This window comes from Callospermophilus lateralis, chromosome 9 (assembly GCF_048772815.1).
Source record: "Callospermophilus lateralis isolate mCalLat2 chromosome 9, mCalLat2.hap1, whole genome shotgun sequence".
Classification (NCBI taxonomy): Eukaryota; Metazoa; Chordata; class Mammalia; order Rodentia; family Sciuridae; genus Callospermophilus; species Callospermophilus lateralis.
This window is the reverse complement of record NC_135313.1, coordinates 67,238,669-67,262,736: the sequence shown is the minus strand read 5'-3', so window position 1 is coordinate 67,262,736 and position 24,068 is coordinate 67,238,669. Positions and strand designations below refer to the sequence as shown.

General features: G+C 33.4%; 1 protein-coding gene across 2 annotated transcripts in view; it reads right to left on the bottom strand.

Moving 5' to 3' along the window:
- Kcnh7 (potassium voltage-gated channel subfamily H member 7) overlaps positions 1 to 24,068 on the bottom strand; it is a 456,737-nt gene that overhangs the window by 297,503 nt on the left and 135,166 nt on the right. The gene's annotated exons all lie outside the window — the stretch shown is intronic.

Below are 24,068 nucleotides of genomic sequence, written 5' to 3'. Positions count from 1 at the left end.
TGATGCTTACCTGTTAATACTCAAATTGACCAGGAAGCTTCAACTAAATCAAGTTGGATGCTTCTGTAGGATATGTGAGTCCATGAGTTTACTGTTTCAATATAGACTTTAATACATGGAAATAAGCTGATGTAAAATTTAAAGTAATGTGTCACAGGTGTGAAACTGTAAATAATAGCAACATAGATATCCTAGAATGCAAGACGGTAGCAGAGTGACTCTTTTTACTCAGGTAGGTAATAAGTCCTAGAAATGCAAAGGGAGGGAAGAACTTCATAGGGTTGTCATAAAGCAGTTTCCCAGAACAGCTATCTTGCTGGTGTATTTCTGAGGGTAGAAAGAATTATTAGCTTGTAGCCATATCTTTAGTCATCCTAGAGAGCTGTTTAACAATTAATATTGCAATATTTCAGATTTGCCTTTGTAGACTAATATGCTTGTGTATATTTAATATATTAGAGTGCATTGATAGGTGATTGAGATCTATTGTTTTAATTTAAAATATTTGCATGTTATGCTTTGGGGAAGGGGGATTACTAAAGCCTAAAATACTCCTAGAGTTAGGACCATCATTCTATATTAATGCATCCCTGATGTACTAATTACTGAAGCACTCTGAGCAGTTGTTTGAAAAATAGGAGCAATTTAGAGAGTTAAATACAGAATAATAACATCAAACCATGCATTTTCCTGCTTTACATAATGGATATCACAACTTTTCTCTTATTATTATTTTTATTTCTCATATATTCAGTAACCCAAAAGTTATATAAAAAAAAATTCAGTGTTGGTTTTAATTATCTTTCTTTTGTGGTGAAAACCAAGGCAGGGTTCAGCTTTGTGTTAATTAATATATTGTGCCTAATTTGTTTCTGCACCTCCACATTTTTCACATTTTTAAATTTTTTATTTGGCCTTATGAAATATCTTTCTGAATTTGACTTCATTTGCTTTTGAAAAAATTATTTTGAAAACTTGAGAACGTTCAGAACATTTAAAGCTAGTAGTGTCTTTGGACTTTACATAAGAAGATAGAAAATGGTTTTACGGAAGTAGAAAAAATGCCATATTTAAACCTATAGAGCATTTTTCTAGATGAAGAATGACCATTGGTAGTTCATCAACATACAATTCTAATGGTTTATAGTATTCAACATTACAGGGTCTGTTTTTCACTGATTCCCTTCAAAGGATCTGAGGGGGGGAAATGAGGCCATTTTCACAGAGGAGAGTGGAAGACTGGGTAATGATCACAATGGGTTCCCCCCCTCTAATACCATCTTCACTCAAGTCTGAGCAAGCTGGAAATCTTGGTTCAGAAGAGAAGGCAAGAAGGACACAGTAAACAGCAACACACAACTTGAGATAGGTAAGAAAGCAGGAAGGGAGGGTAGAGGTGAAATTCTACATGCCAAGATCTCAAATCCAGAATGAGATCCAAGAGAAACAGTGGAAGTGTCATTAAGAGTCAGATATACTTTATATACAAACAGAGATATAAAAAATTGTGGTATATATGTGTATTAAGAATTGTAATGCAAAAAAAGTACATGTATAATGGCCTAAATTGGCATGAACATACTTTATATACAGAGATATGAAAAATTGTGCTCTATATGTGTAATAAGAATTGTAATGCATTACAGTGTTGTCATGTATTTTAAAAAATAATGAAATCAATTTAAAAAAAGAGTCAGAGTTCAGGGTTTGTGTTACCTACTGGCTGTGCAGCTCTCACTTATTGTACTAAGTCTTCATTTGTTCATTTTTTACCAACTATACTAGTACCTACTTTATAAAATTTCCATAGAAACTAAAGCAATAATACTTTAAAGAATGGTAATTAGAAGATGAGATCAGAGAAACACCCTTGTTTTTTGGCCTTGTATTGATATATTTCCTGGATTGGATAGTGTAGTGAATTATAATTCATGATTACCATGCTGATATATATTATATATATTCTTTTGTATTTATCAAATACCTAGTATTTAATATTTAAAAACAATTTTTATAAAAGTTGTAGAAACTTAGGTATAAAAAGACTTTTATATGTTGGTTATCTCTGCTGTGGAATCATGAGGAACTTTCACTTAATTATTCCTTTCTGAATGGTTTCAGATTTTGAAAATGAATATATAGTATCTATAAAAGACACAATGATGAAAGAAAAATAGAGTGATAGTAAATGTTAAATGTTCATCACAGAGGTTTCTAATAAAGGGCTGAAGTAAGTAAAGTTTGGCCAGTGTGGGGAACTTGAAAGATGAGGGTGTGGCTAATTTCACTGATCTCCTGGAACACCAAGTTCCAGGTCCCAAGTATGTGGGGAAACTTGTTGGACAAGTCAAGTTCAGTGAGGCAGTGTTTCAAGAATAGAGGCATCAGCTGTAAATGAATGCTAAATTGACTGGAATTAACCAGCGGATATGAAGTGTTCAAAGAAAAGGTTCAAGTCTACACAAATTTGTATATGTCATGTTTTTAGTTTTAACTTTTTCTAGTAAAGGAGCCCACCAAGAGTCACTTTCTTGTTTGCTTCTTTGGAGATGGGATCTTGTTGTTTTGCCCAGGTTAAATTTGAGCTCCAGGGCTCAAGTAATCCTCCTACCTCAGATTTCAAAATAGCTGGAGCTATAAGTGCTCACCAATGCAGCTGGCACAAAGTTACATTTTATTTAAACAATAAGCTCTTTGATTAAACTATGAGGTTATGTGTATTTAATATTGCAAATGCAAGAAATGATTTTAAAAAAGTAAAAGTTTAAATTAGATGCAGGAAGGGAAAAAATGAGTGGAACTTGGAATTCCATCATGTAGAGTCAATTTAGTGCTATTCACTTCAGGTTGGGGTGCTCCCAGACACCCATCACTTCACCATCAGAGTCAAGCATGAAAGCCACTGCTGCAAGCCAAAAGTCAAGTTCAAAACTGAGCCAACTAGAATGGCACCTACAGCAAACAAGCTGAAGATACTGAAAGAGAGGTAGAGACTGAATGAGTTGGTAATTTTCATCAAAAATAAAAAAGAGTATATGTGTTTCTTCAGATGCTGCACCAGGATGACCGTTACATTTGTCTGATTTTCGAAGATAACTCATTTGGGACATTTTTTGTTTATAATATGTTCCAGTAGCAATCCTTTTAATTTATAGATCATGTTTAACAAAAGGAAGATTGATATGTGCAAGTCATTTCTCTGTCCACTAGTTGTAGCATATCTCATATCATTTAATCTGCATTAAACACTATTTAATCATAACAGGTAGAACCCGTCTTTAGTTTTGCTGATATTTGCTGAGCTATTGTTTTGGTGGGCAAATATAGGAGTGTTGTTTGATATTAGTATACCTCAGTCAATTGTTATTTATAAAGGAAGATTATTTACATTTTCATTTTTTTCAGACAGAAGGCACAAACATTTGTCTTTATCCAGAGGGAGAGCTTCAGAAATTCATATGAAAATGTTTTATAAAACTAATTCTTACTTTCAATGATAATCTAAAATATTAACACAAGTCTCTTCCTGTTGAGTAAAAGGATTATCACTTTATAACCTGTACTGCCAAGGAAGATTCGTGCCTCTGTTTATGATTGAGTTTTTCATGAAGATTGTATGGAATGACATTTTTAATATTGTTTAAATTTTTAAACTTTAAAAGGGTATAACAGTGCAGGTAATTAAGGATATGTATATGGGACCCCAGCTATTTGGACTTGACTGCTGAAACCACAATTCACACACTGTATGACCTTGGGCAGATTACATAACCTCTGTGTGCTATAGATTTCTCACATGTAAAAAGTGAATAATAAGACAATACCTGCTTTGAAGTCTTATTTTGAAAATTAAATAATTGTATTCCATGTTAAGCACTTTGAACAGTGCCCAACACATAGTAAGCACATAAAAAAATTTTAGCTATGATTATTAGTGGAAAAATATAGACTCAGAAAGTAAATTTATTTAAAATTAAAAGCCAACAGTGTCAGAGGTTTCATGGTAGTTAAGAGAGAGAAGAGAGAGAGAGAGAGAGAGAGAGAGAGAGAGAGAGAGAGAATGGGGGTAGTGATTGGAATGGGACATGGGAAGTGTCTAGGATAGCAGCAACGTTTTACTTATTAATCTTGGTGATTATTATTTTAGGTGTTCATTTTGTGATGATTCAGAAAGCAATGATTTGTGTATGTTTCTCTATATACATGCCAATAAGTACATTAATTTAAGAGTGAATAAAGAAAAAGGTACAGACTTCCACTTCAAACCTACCCCAAAACTCATGCCTTCTTAACACCGTATTCTTGCTTTTTGCATTGATTTAGTTTGAAGACCAATGAATAATCATCACATTAATGTTGTTACTTCAAATACTGCCACTTTTGTAGTTTGTTTGGAGTCAAAGTAAATTTAAATTTTATAATTATATATGTGCTGAAATCATAATAAAGATGTGAAACTAAATTGTAATGCATTCTGCTGTCATGTGTAAATTAAAAAAATAAAATAAAAAAAGAAAATGTGAAACTAGTTTGTATTCTGTCTATGTTTAAATAATATAGTTTGTTCAAGTCAAGATTGGGGTCTGTGATCTTTTAATTTTTTCCTTTAAAAGGAAATTTACTTTGATGTTTTAGGGAAATAGTGGATTATAAATCAAAAGGCAAAAAAAAAAAGAAAGAAAATTCAAAAATCAAAACTTGCCAACATTTGTCATGTACTTACTGTTAATGAGAATTATTTTTTCTTCTCTATTTTGAAAAAGTGATTTTATGTTTTTTAGGGATCAATTGGAATGAATTTATTTCCAGGATTTGTTCATAAGGGTAAAGTGATAAAATCTCATTTTTGACCCTACTAAATGGTACATCAGATCTTAGAATACAGTACTTTCTTTAATGTAGAGGGATTTCATGAAACAAGAGCAGAATAGCCAGACTTCATTGCCTTCCAGATCATTTAAAAACAAAAAAAAAAAGTTTCAGAGTGCCCAAAGGTGCCAGGTGCTGAATTCTAAGCAAAGAGAGTGAGGAATAATTTTACATATCTGTAGTTTCCATACTAATGAAAACCTGTCAATTAAACTGAGAATCATAAAACTTGCTTGTTGCCATTACACACTTTCTGCCAGTTGTAATAACTAATTTACTAATGAATATAGTCCAGGAAGGAAGAGAGAAAAAGGTTATAAGAATTCTGGAAACTTTGTGACAAAATATTTATTATAACATGATCATGATTTCAGCCAATCTATATTTCAGGATGTAGCAACAGCTATATGTTAAGAAAATAACTATATTTTTCAGGTGATACAAATATTGTAACAAAATACTGAAAGATCAGTCAACAAAATGTTATCTATGGTTATTCTGTTAGGTGGTATGATTTTATTTTATGATTTTATGCTTTCTATAGTTTATAAATTTAGTTAAATTTATTTTATTTTTTGTAATCAGAAGGAACAAGAAGGAACTATATATTGTGATGTCTAGATCTTGCCCTGAGTTTGAAAATTTATAAATAAACCTGCATGTATCTGCAATGTTCAATTTCACATTGTTTAGATTTGAGCACAGAGAACCATCATTTCCTGAATATTCATTGTGGAAAAATTAAAGCAATTAATGATGTTTTAGTAAATGCAATTATATTTAAGACAGATTTTCTTACATACTCCATTGCACTCAATTTGTCTTGCTTAATATGCAAAAGCATAGAATTTTTCTTTCCTCTGTGTCAAGAGTATAGATCAAAAAATAGGCACAGATGATGATATTGTAATAGGAAATGCTAAAAAACACAATTAAAACTTTAAGCATTGTTTGGTGGCAGAAAGTGTAATGCAGAAATTATTTTCCTGCTGAATGAACCAGCGGGGTTGACAAGGTGATGAGGTCTATTTCTAGAAAGACACATTATATTTTAGTATGTAAAGATTTTTATCTCTTTCTGTATAGCAAATCAGAATGCCAAGATTCTTAAATGCATGTTTACATTTAGCATTCAAACAAAGCATACTTTTCCCTATCCAGATACTGTAGACATTTAAAAAATTAATTTAATATCTTTAGATCTGAATGTCAAAAATTCTAATTTAGAAATTGTGGGATTTGGGAGATAAAAATAGCCTTTGAATTCATCCTTAAAATTTCCTGATTTCGAGAGATTCCAGTATTGAGAAAGGAAAATTGGGTAACTCCTACAAATTCAACTAAATGGTAAATGGCAGAATCCACTTTTACACCTTATTCTCTTGTTTACAGTTTGGTAACTTTCCGTTAATCCTCTTTAAAATGATATTTTGGTGATTAGGGGAGGGACTGGGGATTGAATTCAGGAGCATTAAGTCACTGAGCCACATCCTTAGCCTTTTTTTTGTATTTTTATTTAGAGACAGGGTCTCACTGAGTTGCTTAGTGCCTCCATGTTGCTAAGGTTAGCTTTGAATTTGAGATCCCCCTGCTTGGCCTCCTGAGTCACTGGGATTAGAGAAGTGTGCCACTGTGCCCAGCTATAAAACGATTCTTATACATTCCACCAGCCTCTTCAAACATATTGTTTCACTAACATATCTTGGAAGCATTTTCCCCTTTGATTTTTTTTTTTTTTTAATTTCAGCACTTTCTGTCCTCAAGTGCCTCATTGAGAGAGAGCCTCAAGCTTTCAAGAAAACTACTCCAGAATATTAGAATCCACAAATACAAGGCAAAGTGGAGATATTTCTTTAAGAAAAGCATGATGTCACATTAGGAAACTGTCCAATTCCATGCAATAGAAAAGCCTTTCCTGAAATGATAAGCCTTGGAGGTCAGAGATATGCTAATTAGTTTGATTTAATCAATCCATAATGCATGCGTGTATCAAATCATCACAAGAAAGGGACTAAGTGTGGAATGAAATTGACCAAGTTATGCTATATACATATATGAATATAGCACATGAATTCCACCTTTATATGTATCTATAAAGCACCAATTGTTTTAAAAAGCAGTGAATAAATAGAAGAAAGACCAACAGAGTAGAATAAGGGGACCAGGGAGAAGAAGTAGGAGTGGAGGAAAAGAGGAAATACTAGGGACTGAAATAGAGCAAATTATATTCTATGCATGCATGCTTATGTCAAAATGAACTCCAATATTATGCATAGCTATAATGCACTAATAAAACATTTTAAAAAATAAAATTAAACTTTAAAAATACCTTTCTTATATGTCTAAATTCATTTAGACACAATATTTCTCTAATTCAATCAGTATTTTCTGGTACTGAAGTATATTTTTATACCTGCTGGGTGCCAAGAAAATTATTAAGCAGTACAACCAATATAAAAAAATATTTTTGGTCCGTCTCTTGGGGGAACTTAGCAACTTATTTAAGAGATACTGTACAATTAGAAAATTGTTGTAGTGCAAGAAAATATGCACTGAATACCTGCCCACTCAATACATACCAGTGATCAAGTGTATGGCAAGAGGATGACTTGCTTTGGATGCTCAGCGATATTGAGATTATCAGGAACTGCTCTATAACTGACGAACTGAGATGGTAATAGACTGGGAAATTTTCAAGGTAGAAACATATTAGCCAGACAATACAAGCAAGGAAATTCACAAGTGAATGCAAAATTCATGTTTGGGGGGTAGTGATGGAAGTGCCTGATGTGAGGGGAGATTTCAGATGTGTCAGCATAAGTAAAGGGAGGCTAGAGTGGGAAGTTGGGGAAGCATCTGGGAAACCAATGGAGCCATTCAGGAAGAAATGTGCTAGGAAGTCTACAAAGGAACAAAATTAAAATTCATAATAAAGGGAAATTAGATAGGATGTGCCAACAAATCAATATTATCAAAACTTACTCATGATTAACCTTGGTTAGTCAAACCGTGTGTGTATGCCATGGTTTGGTTTCAAGAGACACTTAAGGAGAGCTGAAGATGGAGTGCTGGCCTAGCATGCTCAAGGACCTGGATTATATCCCTAGTACCAGGTTGGGGTTGCAGGTGGAGATTGGATAAAAAGAGACTCAGGGAAACTATGTGGGTTATGGTTTTCAAATTTTATGCTACAAGGTATGTAAATCATCCCAATTCCTGGAAAGGGTATGGTGGAGACTGATCTAGATAACTGAACAAATTTACACATCTTAGGAAAACTGTCAATCTCTGTTTTACTCATTTAAAATATTTTCTTAATCTCTTTTAGAATTCCTTGTTTTCTTCCATTTTTACCACTTATAAAAATTAGCATGCTTTTAGATCTGAACCAGTTCCAGAGACAAACCTATTGAAGCTAGAACAAATTCTTGAGGGTCACCAGCCCTGTGGAGTACAAGCAACCTCAGATGAATTCTCAACAACTGCTTCATTGGAGATGAAAAATTTGTGTTTATCTGAATGTTCCACATTCCCAGAAGAGTCTATGTTTAATATGACACTGTAATTTTCAGAGGAAAATCTTTCTATCAAAGAGTAGCATGCTGTTAGTTGTCCCTCAAAATCCGTCTGAGGATTTATCAGGGGCAACATAAGCAGCAAGAAACCAAATATGTATATGTGTGTGTGTGTGTGTGTGTGTGTGTGTGTGTGTGTGTATATTTTTTTTTTTCCTCAACAACAATGATGCCACTAGGAAGAATAAGGTTGGTACCAACCCCACTCTAGATTTGAACTTGACTGATCATGGTATCTTGGACTCTATTTTAGACAGTTCTTTCAAAACCTTGATGTTCTGCATTGCTGCATTGCAGTGCAGGAAAGGAGGAGCTTACTCAATGTCAATGACCTGCTGCAGTTGCCTACAGTGTCACACACTAGTTCATGCAGGTCCCCAAGATTGATTGTCAGGACTTTTGTGAATGATGATTAAAACTATTATTAAAAATTAAACTATATTCACTTATAATTATATAAGTTATGTTAAAAGCAAAAATAACAAATATGCAAAACTCCAATTGGTTTACATTTTACTATTATCTATGCTCTTCAGGCTACTTATGCCTGCTAAATCTGCATCACAGAAATAGTTTAATACCAGCTAAAGTGTATGAGAGTGCATTTTTCTCCATGTCTACATTCAGTGATGTCATATTGATAGTTTGAGATTAGCATGTTAGATGCATTTACACCATAAAAATTAGCAAATACTACAAAACACCCTCACCCAGGCACCCAATTGAAAAACCACCTGCTAAACATTTACTAGAATAACAATTAGTAAAAATTCACTATTTTAAGATCTGAGCAATGGGTTATGACAAGAACACACACATTTAAAATTCAGCTCTTTTCTATGTTAACATCATCCGACTAATTTTCTCTTAGAAGAGTACATTCAAAGATATGTTTCAAAGTAAAATGGCCCAAGAGACTTTTTAGTAAATAAAAACTATGTGTGCGCACAATCCAAGTTGCTTTTATCAAGAATTTCATCAATATATTTTTAATTAAAGCATATTTCATTGCATATGGGAACAATTAAAAAGCAAATTTACTAGTGATAATTTATAATATGTAGGGCTAATATTAAAGTTTTGAGGATGAAATAAAAACTCATTAAGCAATTAAGAGGTTTATAGTTCCTACCAAGCTTTTGTATTGCATTAAGATAAGAATATGGGGCAAATAAATAAAAGGCACTCCATTCAAAGTCAGCTCATTATTTTCCAATACAGTTCTAATTTATAAAATAACCTGGTTCAACTCATCCCTTTGCTACCAAGAATTTTAAACACGTAAATGAAGTCACCTTGAAAACAAATACAAACTGACTTGTCATATTCACTATGATCATATATTCAATTGCCTTAATCAAATTCAAATTTTAAATAATCTTCTTTTTTCTTCTTCCTTCCTTCCTTTCTTTTCTTTTGGTGCTGGGGATTGAACCCAAGGCCTCACACAAACTAGGCAAGTGCTCTACCACTGAGCTTTATTCCCAGCCCTCAAATTTAAGTTTCAAAGATACTGATTTGTAGACTTGTTTCTCAGTAATAAAGTTCTATTGGCACCACCCCATAATTGCATGGTTGTGCCCCAGATGTAGGATTATCCTGTGTCACTCTCAGTTGGGTACCAGGGAATGTACAGACATTTCACATAAAAGTTAAGATTTTCAATCATGAGGCTGGTGCACAAGAACACAAGTCTCTTTTAGTTTAATCACAAACCATGATTTTGAAACCTACTTTCAAAGTACCTATAACAACTCTATGCACATGGAATTCACATGAAACTTTGTCCTTGTTACCAAGAAGTTAGTGACTCTTAGAATCAGGTAAGCATGAAAACTACTAAGGCATACGTATTTTTAATATAATTTCTTGAATCTATGGCAATAAATAAATAAATACTGGGATGTCTTTAAGTGCTAATCTACACCCCTTATTTTGGTCTCTGCTCTCTATCAATAATGGTATGATATTCAATGCTATAGCTTATTGTCAGTCAACAGGTAGATGTCTATGTCTTAGCTTCACAGGTTTTAAGAGTTGTTACAGTGGAAAAAGCCAAGAGATGGAGTTGGGACGATCTGAAAAAATTTCATTTCAGATAAAAATAACTGAGGAGGACAAGAAGGGTAGAGAGTAGAAGGACAATAAGCACTGACTACTCTGTTCACGAGGAATGGACCTGTGAAGGATCTCTGCATTCTACAGACAGGATATTCTAAGACTTATTTACACAATGGACAAAGGGTAAAGAGGAGAAAGGAAAACAATGTCTGTATTAATAAAATAGAATTCGACCAATTTTATCTTCTCAAATAATTGGCATGTTATCCACATTTTTATTTAGGGAGAGAAAGCTTTCATTGGAAACTCTATTTCTACAGAAGAAGCTTATTGCCTTTCCCATTTTTAGCACTCTCCTATTTACTAGAATCTCTTGGTTGGATACCTATACTTTTGCTATGTAGCTCTCAGTGCAGTTTCAATTATCCTTCCTCCTGCTTCCCTTCATCAATGCAGATAGAGAGGGATTTGCCACATTTAGCCTTAGAATGCACTCAGAAGGGTTATTTCCATCCATGAATGATAAAGATTAAACAACAGCAACAAACCTACCTTAACTATCTCTCTATATTAAATTTGTCATTAAATAAATACATATTAAATTTAACAGGGATCATATCAATGTGTTGAATTCATAGAAAATGCAGAATGGTGACTTTCTCTGGATAGGTTTATATTGTTTCATTTTTCTGAGACCACAGTTGTAATTTAGCATTCTAGATGCCATTCCTATTTAATTAGTTTTAAAGGCTGTTTGTTATTGTATTAGGCTAATTTTTGCAAGTTTTATTCTAACCTGTAGAGACCTTTTTTTTTTTAGCAAATATTTTACCTAAAACTCAATTTGGAGGTGGAGAATAGAGACATTTTTCAACAGACAAGGTAAAAATGAACATCTTAAACTTAATTCTCATAAATTTTTTTATAATAAAAAACTTTTCAAATGATAAATTATAGAGAAAATAAAAAATATTCTTTATGATAACTTTTTAATCACTCTATCAATTAAACTGCATTCAGGCCAAAGCAACCTGAGAATTTTTTAGTTATGCCAACGATATAGCTCAGGGAATCCCAGAGGCTGAGGAGAGCACAGGGCAGGAATGAATCCCTTATAGTAAGTTCAAGAGAAAAAAAATGATTGCTTAGGTTATGGCTACATATGGAAACAATAGACTTGGAGATAATATTTTCAATATACATGCATGGACACATTAAAATTCCATTATGATAAGGCTAAAAATGGTTTATTGAGCTTACATTTCCTTAACCCCCAATTTGAATAGCAAACTAAGATTAAACATGTAATTTGCTAATTGCTTCCAAAACTTCATGGAATTTGATAATATATTCCCTTTTTCTTTTTATTAAATCAGATGTTGGTATTTTGTTTCTTTGTCTATCAATTAAGTTAACAATGGTGATACCAGTAGTTTGAAAGATTGAAACACCTGGCCTTTGAGGGAAATATTAAACAATATCACTGAGCTTATTATGATTTAATAATAGTCTCTTTCTAGCTTAAAGAAACTCATCTTTTCCCCCTGTGATCTCTGGTGCTGCATATCCATTGGAACCATGACACAATCAATTGAATAGCTTTTAAAAAATGATAGCCTACATCTACTTATGAACACCATGCCATTGGCATCATCTAAAGAAATTGGTATTGATATGAGCAGCATTAGATTTCATAATCAATGTTATACCATAGCTATAATGAACTATGTATTTTTAGAGTCTATGTCAGATTTTTCAAACAACACCCCTTGATATACACACATGTGCCATCACGTGGGCATACACACGCTTCTGCATCTGAAATGTCAGTTACGGTGTTTGATTACTTTAATGAAAATACAGTATACTAAATTTTGAAGAGCCTGTGTGACAGCAGGCTACATATTGTTTATAGCTATATTTTTCTACTGACAAACCCAGCAGGTACAGGGAAGTCTCTAGGTAATTTGATTTTTTTTCTATTGATATTTTAGAGTGCATGCTGGTATAACACTGTGAAGGACAAGAGCAGTACTTGAGATGTGCTGTTAAGGGTTGAGAAAAGTTCATATTTGTGCTGTATTTTCGATCATCCCAAAAGGAAGCAAATATTGGTGTTCAAGAATTGGGGGCCACATGGGAGACCTTAGAAGTCACTTCCAAAATAAATATAATCCAATAAAAGTAAACATCATAAAGTAGACAGCACACTGCAAGTAATCTGGCAAAGAAATGATAGGGAAAGAGATACTAAGAAGGGAGTGCTGGAGTTTCAACAAAAACATTTAAATAACCCAGAGGAAAGAACTAAGGAATTAAGTAAGTGTCACTAGGTAATGAGTATTGGTAAGAGCCTTTAGACTATATGGGTGATAAAATACCACAAAAAGCTCTTATATGAGAAGATGGCATTTCTTTAATTACTGAAATGAATAAGAACAATTTCTAAGTCTAAAAGAAGTGTCAATATAAGCTGAACACAAATATAAACCTTTCCCATATAAACAAATAAAGAAAAAAATTTGGCTGCTCTCAGAGATTTCAGATAATAAGCAGTCAATTATGATGATATACATAAATAAAGCAACTTTTTATCACTTTTAATTTTGAATGGTGCAGTCACTTCATAATTTAATGAAAAGGACCTGTGAGCATTAATGAGATAATACTTTCAAAGACGTTAGAAAAAGGTGTTATTCTAGTATGAAGTCTGGCTATTAACAGTATCTATCTTCTTTAATAATACATATATTCTCATTCTGAAAATGTAGTTGAGGAATCATAATTAATCACTATAGTTTTAACTCTCTTATTTGGTAATTTCTAAGTATATTTTGAACAACTTTAATCACCACTTCAGAACTTGGAAAAAATGAACAAGCCTCTGAAGTTTGGGGACTGGGTTTTTACCACTAACAGAAAAGGCATCTGACATCATTGAGACAGATACCTGCAATAGGTCACTAATACAGTAACTCAGAACACAGATATGCTGATTCACCCTAGTTCTTCAGCTTTAAATTGGGCTAATATACTCTAGGAAAGAAGCAAGTGGGCATTCATAGATCTTCACAGTATTAGACACTTGTAGAACCATTGTGTGTGCATGTGTGTATGTGTGTACTTGTGTGTGTGCTTATGCATATATTATTTTTACGTGATGAATCTGGGCTCTTATAATCCTGTGAGTCCCTTACTCAGAATTCTGATGCTATATTCCAGAAATAAGCAAGCATAATCAATAAAAAGCTTTACCAGTGGTTCATCCTCTTTCCAGGAATGTGCTAGCCCAGGAGTGGAAGACTTTGGCAAAATTTCAGAGAGGAGGCAGGGAAGTAGAAGCAACTCCTCACATCCAAGATTTCTTGGAATACAACCACAGCTAGATTAGAGTGAAAATCAAATCAAAACAAAAAACAATCACACACACAAACAAACACATACAAAACCTGCTATTGTTAAAGTGACAATTTTCTCAATTAATGGGGAAGATTTTCACTAAATCTAGTTATTCTTACTTTGCAGTATTTGGGGAGACCAATAAGATTGAAAGGAGTGAAGTTTCCTTTATCCTAAGAAAGCTCTGAGAGTATTGGCTGCATTATCTATACAAGTCTACTAATTTTCTCTTTGCCATGCACGTGTAGGGCTTTATTATGTCTCTAGTCAATAATAATCATTAGTTGAATTTGGTAAATATTGCAATGGAAGTAACAGCAGCATAGTTCTCAAATTTCTCTAATTGCCAACATAAAAGAGGAAGATTAACAAGCTAGCAAAAGCAGAAATCCATAGGCACATGTATAGCAAAATTAGAAGGCAAGCTCTCCCTATGAGCCCACATATACAAGACTCTGAGAACAATCTATTATTAGCCACAGGCTTATGGGTTATTTAAATATTCATGGAAAATGAAGGGGAAAGTCATCCTGTCCCGTACAACCCCAAGAAACACAGAATTGTACACAGATTTTCCAATGGATGGCTCAAGGGTCAGTTTGAGAATGATTAAAACTGGAAGTGGCTTTGTCTAGTACAATTATCTGTAGGGTCAGAGTTCCCACATGGTACATTTTAGAGGAGAAGAGACTGGAGCAGTCTAAGCCTTCTATCTCTTAAAAATTACATGGCAAGGGCCAAACTAGGGGAAACCTATTGGAGAAAAGTCTAATTCAAATAGAAACTGACAATATAGGGTTAGAGAAGGTCTACGTAAAAGCAGGGTAAGGAAAAGATTTCATGAAATCTTGGAAAGCAAGACACTTTATACTTTGAATCACTACAAGAAAACAACAAACAGGCAGGTAGAAAAAGTACTCTGAATTCTACTTCTTCCTCAAAATGCAGACACACCAATTTCACATTCAGTAACCCTGTTGACATAGCTCTCAAGTAATCCACCAGACAAGGAGCTTCAGACAAGCAACTGACTGGAGAAAATGTGAAGAAAATTGCAGAGGTGAATAGTAAGCATACCAGTACTTTTAAGACTAAATGAACCTGAGAAACCCTGTCAAGCTAGACACTGAAGAAGCTAGTAGTGAGAAGAAGAGTCATGTCAGAAGGACTCAGGAACTAAAGAAAGATGTTTCTTCTGCAAAAAAATGAGACTGAGCTTCAATGAAAGTAATGATGGCAAGTGATTAAAATCTTTTAAATATATTTAAATTCATGAGTTCATGATTACGTTTTGTAATCTTATTGATCTTTACATGATGATGTAAAACCAATGTGCTTTATCTTAAAAACTAGTAAATACATGAAAAGATAACCAGTGTTTAGTCTTGGTTCTTTTAATTTATGTAGCTTTTCATATACGAACTATAAGACTGACTAACCAAGTAGATGGGAAAAATTCTTTTTATAAAATGATTTCAATCAATGCATGCTGAAGAAACGATGATAGAAGTTTGTAATCACTAATTAGTTAAGGTATCCAGGTATTGAGCACCAATGATTGTTAACATGAATAAAGAGAGGCAAACAGATATTATGTACCTTCTGAGAAAATAATATACTACTATCCTTATTCTTGCAAAAGGGCAGAGCTGAGTCTCTTAGTCCAACTGCCATCTTGAAAGAAATATAGAGGACATAGGATCATGTTGAATTGCACCAAATGTATGCAATCAGAAAGATTAAAACTGTCAGAACCCTACAGGTCAAATTCTCTAAGTACTATAGAAAAATCAAGGACTTGAAGGAGTACCCATATCTCAAAAGAGATTTAAACACACTTTAAGTTGAAAAAAAAATGTGCAAAATGACATATGAGGAAAATAAACTATGAGGAATCTAAAGTAAAATTTAGGAATTACTGATACTAAATTGAAAGTAATATTTATTTTAGAGGAAGTAGAAGAAAGAATCTGAGGTTGTTAGAGAGAGTGGAAATGACTTCTGGACAGATGATGTGTTATATATCTTGATCTAAATATTGACATTAGAATGTTTGTCTGATAATATCTCATTCTTGTATGCATTTGTTTTCTGTGATTTCCTGTACATATGTTTTATTTCATAATAAAATGTTACAAAGTAAAAATGATATAAATAGTAGTCTATTGATGAAATGATTTAATGAGTAGACAACTAGTTTCAGTTTATCTCAGTTGCTACTTCTTATATTCTGATTATTTCTAGTTTTTTTTTTTCCTTTCTTTCTTTGTAATGCTGGGGATCTAAGGCAGGGTTGCATGCCAAGCAAATACTCTGCCTCTGAACTGCATCCCTAGCCCATTTCTAGTTTTAATTTCTTATATTTGACCTTCTCTATGAGAAAAATAACTTTATATTGTTCCTCAATTTCCAAAAATATAAAAATACCCCAAGATAGATTAACAGTTTGAGCATGAGGCTTTAGATTTACTAGAGTCAATGCTACCCTCATTATTCTCATAGTTTTCACATAACATTCAAATTATATTCAAAGTTCACACACTTGGTGCAGGTGCATGAAAAATCATGGCCTCTGGCTCGCCTTTTCTCTAATTCCCTTTTCCCAGAACTTGAGCCTGCTATTCTTCTTTATATCCATAAAATATTTAATTCTTGCAAGAGGATAATATTTTACACACATGAATTGAATATTGCATATAACAATGAGTTTTATCCTGTTAAATTAATGCCTCTGTCTGTAAATGAGATGTATCCTAGCACTTAATATTATAAATTGAAAGCCATGATAACTTGTAAGCACTAAATCTCACTTTTAATTGTTCCTTCTGCCTGTTGCTCTTTTCTCTTGGTCAGTGAATTTATTTTTATTTGTTTATTTGTGTTTGCAGAATAACTGTATCGTTCTTTCACTTCCATTGCATAAGCTTTTCTCAGGCTTATAAATATGCCACATTTTCCCCCAAAGTATTTGATATAAAAAATCTCATTTAATTATAGAAAAAGAGGCATGAGAGGGAACACCATCTTCTCAAGCCCCAGTCAAAGGAAAGAAGAAAGAAGAGACATTTTGAATATCACTGGGGGGAAAAGAAGGCCAAAAGCAAACACTTTTCATCCATTTACAATTTTGCTGTGGAACCATGAAATGCAATTCTGAATCCCTGCTCATGCTGCAAGGTAACTGACCTCCTGAAACTCATAACCCCAAGATCCCCTTGGGCCAGCTTCTCTGTTTCCTTTCAGTGGGAAAGTTTCTACTTAGTAGGCTCATGGTTTGAAATACAGATTTTTGATGTGCATGTGAAAGGGAAAAAGCCTGAATTAAATATGGTAGAACTGCCTTCCTTTTTCCACCATCCAGCCACTCCAGGGTTCTACATGTAAAAATGGAAATATTTGCAAGAATTATCTTCTTTCAAAAAATCCATTACTTTATGACTGTCAGCATATTTGAAAAATAAAGATCATTTCCAACTTCTTTGAAGTTAACAGAATCTGTTTCTTAGTGATTGTGTCAGAGGTTTAAAAACTGTTGCTCTCAGTTTTTTCCTTAACATTTAAGAATCTGTTTCTTTTTTGAGTCTGTCAAAAGCTTCTAACAAATTGAAAAAAAAATTGTTGCTCATTCAGTTAGATTTTTTTTTTCCTGGATGAACATGATACAACAAATCTGTTTTGGTGTCTTAAAAATCAGAGTTTTGGCTTATTAAAATAGTTAAATAATGGTTGCTCTCTTTAAGTATTCATGGCTGCCCCTTAGAAATGGGAAATGGTATTATTCTCATGTTTGTCCTATGTGCCAAGGCACTAGTTTCATTACAAACTGGACCAATAGTTTTATATACAATCAGATGCTCAGTTAATGAAAAATGGAAATGATATTACACTCCTGGCCCCTTCAGAACTGTTAAAGTATAGTCAGTGAAGTATTACTAAAGATGCTGTCAAATATAATGGTTTAGAGAAGACATTGGAGAAAAAAATAAATAAAGCCATTTTGAATATTGCCAGAGTAATCAGTTTTATGATTCTTGAGGTTTAGTTTTTATTTACAGTTTATCTAGAATAAACTTCTGAAACGGTGATTGTGGGAGATTAATTATAAAACTTTTATAGTTGTGTATCACTGATGAATTACCTGGAGAATTATTATATTTAGCATATGTATACATATACTTATAATAATTTGTTTTGCATCTTAGAAGTCCTTGGTAAATACTGACATATTATTTATACAAATGTAATGTTGTTCAAATCTATTTATACAGGATTTTTATCTTTCCACAATACTTGTGATTACTGTTTTCAGTCTCAACTGGACAGAAGGGACCAGATATGCCATATTCCACTAGAAATGGCTACCTGAGACACGGGAAACATTTTTTTCAAAGTCATAATCTCATAACCTCTCAAATCACCTCTAAAATCCAATAGCTAGATGATTTAAAGTGAAGTATAAAGGTTAAGGTTTAAATTTACAAATATTTAAGATCAAACTAAAGATTGTATCTTGATGCGTGTCAGCATTATATAGTTGAACCAATTTCAGTTTCTAGAAAGCATTGCATGGAGAAAACAATACTATTTTCAAAGTGTTAGAAGAAACAAACAATAAATAAAGAAGTAGAATGAGAAATATCAGGTGTCATGGATCATAAGCAACCTTCAACATACCCTTGTTATTAATGATTATGAAAAACACAATATTTTCTTTGGAAAATAAGACAGAACTAGAACTATATTCAGTATATCTGTCCTTTGTGCCATAGTATTGAAAATCTGAGGCTATTATTTCATAGTATGCATCTATTAGCCACAGGTGTAAAATAAAGTGGTACGATATTATTTTATTCTGTTAAATAAATGACAGACCATGAGGTAGAGACATCTGGTTTCTATTTGAATATCATGTTTTACTATTTTAACACAATCAATGAAATACAGTGCCTCAAGAGATATTACTCATCATTTGCTTAAATTGCTTAAAATATTCTAAAAATAATTGCATCAATTATGCCATGATAGTCTGTCAAATAGTGCACTGCAGATGTGATAGTAAAGAACTTGACATTTGTTCCAATATTTTAAGGAGAGGAGGTCAAATTTCAAGTTAAATCATTGTTCATGCATTTAAAGCTGCGTGTCTTTAGTTCTTCTCCCTCTTAACACTCCAGTCATTGAAGAAGATGGTCTTTGTGCCCTTAGTACTCTCTTAACATTTTCTTTTACCAGATTAGTTTTCATTATCCTCTAAACTTTCACTAGGAACTTACCTCCTCCTGGTAACCTCTTCAAATCTTCTGTAATAATAGTAATTATAAAATATATTCTATTTTTCCCTAATAAGTCTGAATGTTTCTTTTTTTTATTAAGAGAGAGGAAGAGGGAGGGGGGGAGAGAGAGAGAGAGAGAGAGAGAGAGAGAGAGAGAGAGAGAGAGAGAATTTAGAGAATTTTAATATTTATTTATTTTTTTAGTTTTTCGGCAGACATGACATCTTTGTTTTGTATGTGGTGCTGAGGATCGAACCTGGGCTTCATGCATGCCAGGCAAGTGCGCTATGGCTTGAGCCACATCCCCAGCCCCTAAATACATTTCAATAGCGTTATTCTTTTTTTTTTTTTCAATATTTATTTTTTTTTGTTTTTAGTGGACACAACATCTTTGTTTGTATGTGGTGCTGAGGATCGAACCCAGGCAGCACGCATGCCAGGCGAGCGTGCTACGGCTTGAGCCACATCCCCAGCCCCGTCTGCATGTTTCTTGAAAGACAAGATTTGATTTATCTTTGGAAATACAGGGTTCCTCAATTGCACTAGGGGATCCATAAATCCCAGGTAAAGAGTTGTATTGTATGAGTTGTTCAGAAAGGCAGTGAGGACCTGGGTTTCATCAGGAGTGTAGGGATACTGTTTAATGCTAGATGAGATACAGATTTTAAAAATGAGCAACTTTACAACTAACTCTGTAGAGTATCTTGAGGTAAATAATAATATGAACAATAATTGATATAACTTGCATTATGTGATATCTCATTTGATCCCCATAAAAACCTATGAAGTGTCTATCTTATTATCTTTACATTTGAGACACTTGAATGTGATCTTAAGTGAGATATCTAAGGTCTAATAGAAAATTATAAGAACTAAACCTAGGATCAAACTGGACCAGTATAATGCCAATGTCTGAATTCTTAACCTTTTCACTTTTCTTTCACTGCTTCCCAGATGACAAAGTCACATGATTCTGAGGATTTCAGAGGAAATATTTTAGAAAATATGAGAAATATGAAACATCAGAGGAAAAAGTGGTTTGTTCAATATAGATATCTCCATTATTAAAAATATACAATAGAGTGTTTCATTTCAATATAAAAAGAATGTCAAATGACACATCTGTATTCAAACACAGGAAACATTAAACATTACATATAATGCCTCTATGATAGCCAAAGTCTTTTTAAGGAGAATTTATTTTAAAACTGTTGAAAGAAATATATAAGCATAAATTTTAAAATTTAACCACTTCAAAATTTGTATTATGACTAACATTAACTTTTTCTAGAAGATAGGGGTTACCTTTCACTATAGTCATCACTCACTGGAAAAATAACAAAAGCTACTCGAAACACTGACTCGATTACTTTGCACTAGAACTTCCAGCACTTCTGAGATACCATATACGATACTAACACAATGACAGATGCAGTAGTGGGCACTTTAATCAAGCAATCAACCTGCCAGCTATTCAAAAAATCACATATGAGCTTCTTGGAAAAGAACGCAGAAAAAGGTAATAGAAAGCTTTTTGCTATTATGAAAAAGCATAAAGGTGTAAGATATTGGTATATTGTAATACTGTGATTTCCACTAAGTAAATTTTAAAGAATTATAATAAAAAACATAATATTAGCAAATAGCTATATATGAGTTTTTCATAAGAGATTGCACTAATATTTCCCAAAGTAGAGATATAATTTGAGGTATCCTGATACGTCACCCCAGCCACTAAAACTATGTTTGATCTGGATTAAGTCACATAATATTTTCTGTGCTTTAGTTCCCTTAGAGAAAAGTGCCTGTTTCTGGAGAAGGAAGGTACTGATAAATTTGAAAAATAAAGGTACAAAATAATGGCAAAGCACCGTTTTTACTTTAATATGTTCAACTACAATAATGAAAAAGTCAATTAGAAAAGCAATTCAATTACTAAAAACTTAGGAAAGACATTATGGACATTATTTTTCCTACCATGAATTTAAACTTACTTGAAATGCAACATTTGGTTGTGTAGAAATTACAGTCTGTACTTTATAAGTTGTATGTTTTAGTTCAGGTGAAAATAAGGGTCAACATTTCAAAGATACTTGGGAAGTATTGTTATTTTAAAATATGTGATTAAAAAGTCGACAGCCTCATCTAGCTGGAGTTTATGTCTCCAGCTCCAGAAGACTGGAAAAGAACCCTACTGGGCAGTGGAAAAGCTGATCTCTTTCAGTGTCTTTATCCAGATTCCTGCTGCTTTGAGCCTGAGTGCTAACCAGCTGTCTCTGAAACCCCACTTGGCATCTCTGGTCAGGAAAGGCCAACAAAGATACTGAAAATATACACAAATATATTTGTGCTCTCATACTCAAATTCTTATATAAAATAGTGTTGGTGAAAAGGAAGAAAAAATTTTGCAATTTCAACAGATTCTTGGTTTTTTTTTTTTTTTAAGTCGTGTTTTGACAAAATTAAGATAGGTAAAACGTAAAATTAAAGAGTTAAACTTCTTAGCACTTTTAGAGACTTTGTCACTATGGATGACGATATATTTTTGTACATTACAATTCATGTTATCATTTGTTTCACTGCTAGGGATTGAATTCAGGACCTTGTGCATAAAAAGCACACCGACTGTCTACTATTGAGTTATAGCCCCAGCACCTTAAATCACAATTTATTTGTACTATCTTTTATACTTTTTTAAAAAACTCCAACTGAATGGAAATAATTAAATCACATAAAGAATCAAGAGAAAAAGTGTTGAAAATATTTCATAACAAGTCAAAAATATATTCCAAATTACTCTAATAACTAAAAAAATGGTGTGCATGTTAAGAAAGTTAAATGTACTTCTCATTTCGGACTTAACAAAGATGTGCTGAAACAATGGGAAGATTCTTTAAGCCTATTTCTTGAGCTGGAAATTACAGACAATATCTGTTTAAGTGAAAGCAGGTAAAGGATAGAATAGTTAAAAAGTATTTTAAAAGTAGCAAACTTGTACAACTAAAGGCATAATAGCAAATTTATTATCATTAAGGATTGCGCTGATCCAACAGATAGGATGCATAAACCTTGAATTGATGGGGAGACTGGAACATTACATAGTGTTTGCCTTTTTAGAGCACTAAATGCCAAGGAGGATCCAAGTCATTTGCTTTATGCTTTACTGGGAAATGATGTCCAGACATTGTCCTTTTTTATTTCCCTTGGTATACGTTTGTTCAATCACAAATTGTAAAACTGCACAAAGCGGGTCTTTGGGGATTTGTCTAATTAATGATATACATTGTTATCCTTAGGCTGTTAAAATGGATTATGATAAGCCGGGTATAGTGGTGCCTATAATCCCAGTGGCTCTGGAGGATGAGGCAGGAGGATTACAAGTTCAAAGCCAACCTCAGCAATAGTGAGGTGCTAAGCAACTCAGTGAGATTGTATCTCTACATACAATACAAAAAAGGGTGGGGGGTTGAGGCTCAGTGGTCGAGTACCCCTGAGTTCAATCCCTGCTACCCCCCAAAATGGATTCTGATATGTTATGAATGACTGGCAAAGACCAACTCCAGGACTTTCAGATTATTGAAATAGCCTCTGTGCATTTAACATATTCAAAATACAGCAAAAAGTTGGTATTTAGTATAATGAAATCATTAATGTATTTTTTTCTTATCAATGAATTTGGGAAACAAATTCAAAAGACTTAAGATACATTAAAAATCAAGTTTAAGCACTTGAAACCAACTGTCAGCCAATGCTTCCAGCTGGAGCATTCATGATGCAATAAAATTAGAAAGTTGGAAAGAAAACATACTCTACACAAATGTACTTGATTTAAAAGTCAGACTTCACATTTCAAAGTTCCTGATATTTCAAATGAGCTTCTGCTGTACATGCCCACAGAGGTATACTTTCAAGTCACAGAAGAGTGCTCAGCTAAATGTAAAATCTTTTGTGCTTCATTACGCAGACAGGAACTTAGAGAACTTTGCTGGAGACAGCGGCTTTGCTGCAGTTAGGATGGCCTCGTCAACCCAGTAAACCTTGGAAAAATATTTAAAATTCCACTTTTTAAAAATTCTCAGTTTCCTAAGAACTTTTTCCAAAAGTATAAAACTGTGAGGGGTGGGGTAGCTATAACCTCCTTTAAAATGACATTAGTAATAATCAGAAACATGATCATGATGATAATGTACAAATGAGGATCATGATGTTGATGATAACGATGACATAGGAACAGTTCTCATCTGTTCAATGTCTGCTATGTGCACAATGTGCATTATTATAACCTCATACAAATTCTATAGTAACTACTCCTATTACCTCCAATTCACAGATTAGAAGACTGAAATTCACAGGTGTTAGAAAACCTGACAAGGCATACCTAACTTATGTCAGAACCTAGTCCTGAGCTTAGATATGCCTCTCTACAATAGTTTCACCATTAATCATTCTGCCATATGACATAAGGTGGTCAAACTCCAGGTACCTCCTGTGTCATGATTTTATTTCAGAAGCTCAGAGAGCTCTTGATAAACAATTTGCCTTTAATTGCCTCCACCCACAGGGAAGTCATGTCACCCACCTCTGAAATGCAGCTGCCTGTAGGAGGGAAACGGCTTGGAATAATGCTTGTCCACCTAGGAAATAAAAACAGCTCAAAATTGCCTCCCATACTTAAAAAGGCAATAACCACAGTTAGAGGTTGGTCTGGTCATTTAAACCAACACTTTATTTTTTTTACAATGTGTGTTACTGAGAACTTTAATGAGCACAGTTGGAGTGGGGAGCTTTCTATTTCTGAAAGCCAAAGAACATCTCCAGTTTCATGGTGTTCCCTAGCAGCACACTAGAATATGCATTCACTTAAGCCCAAGGACACAACTTAGTAACACAT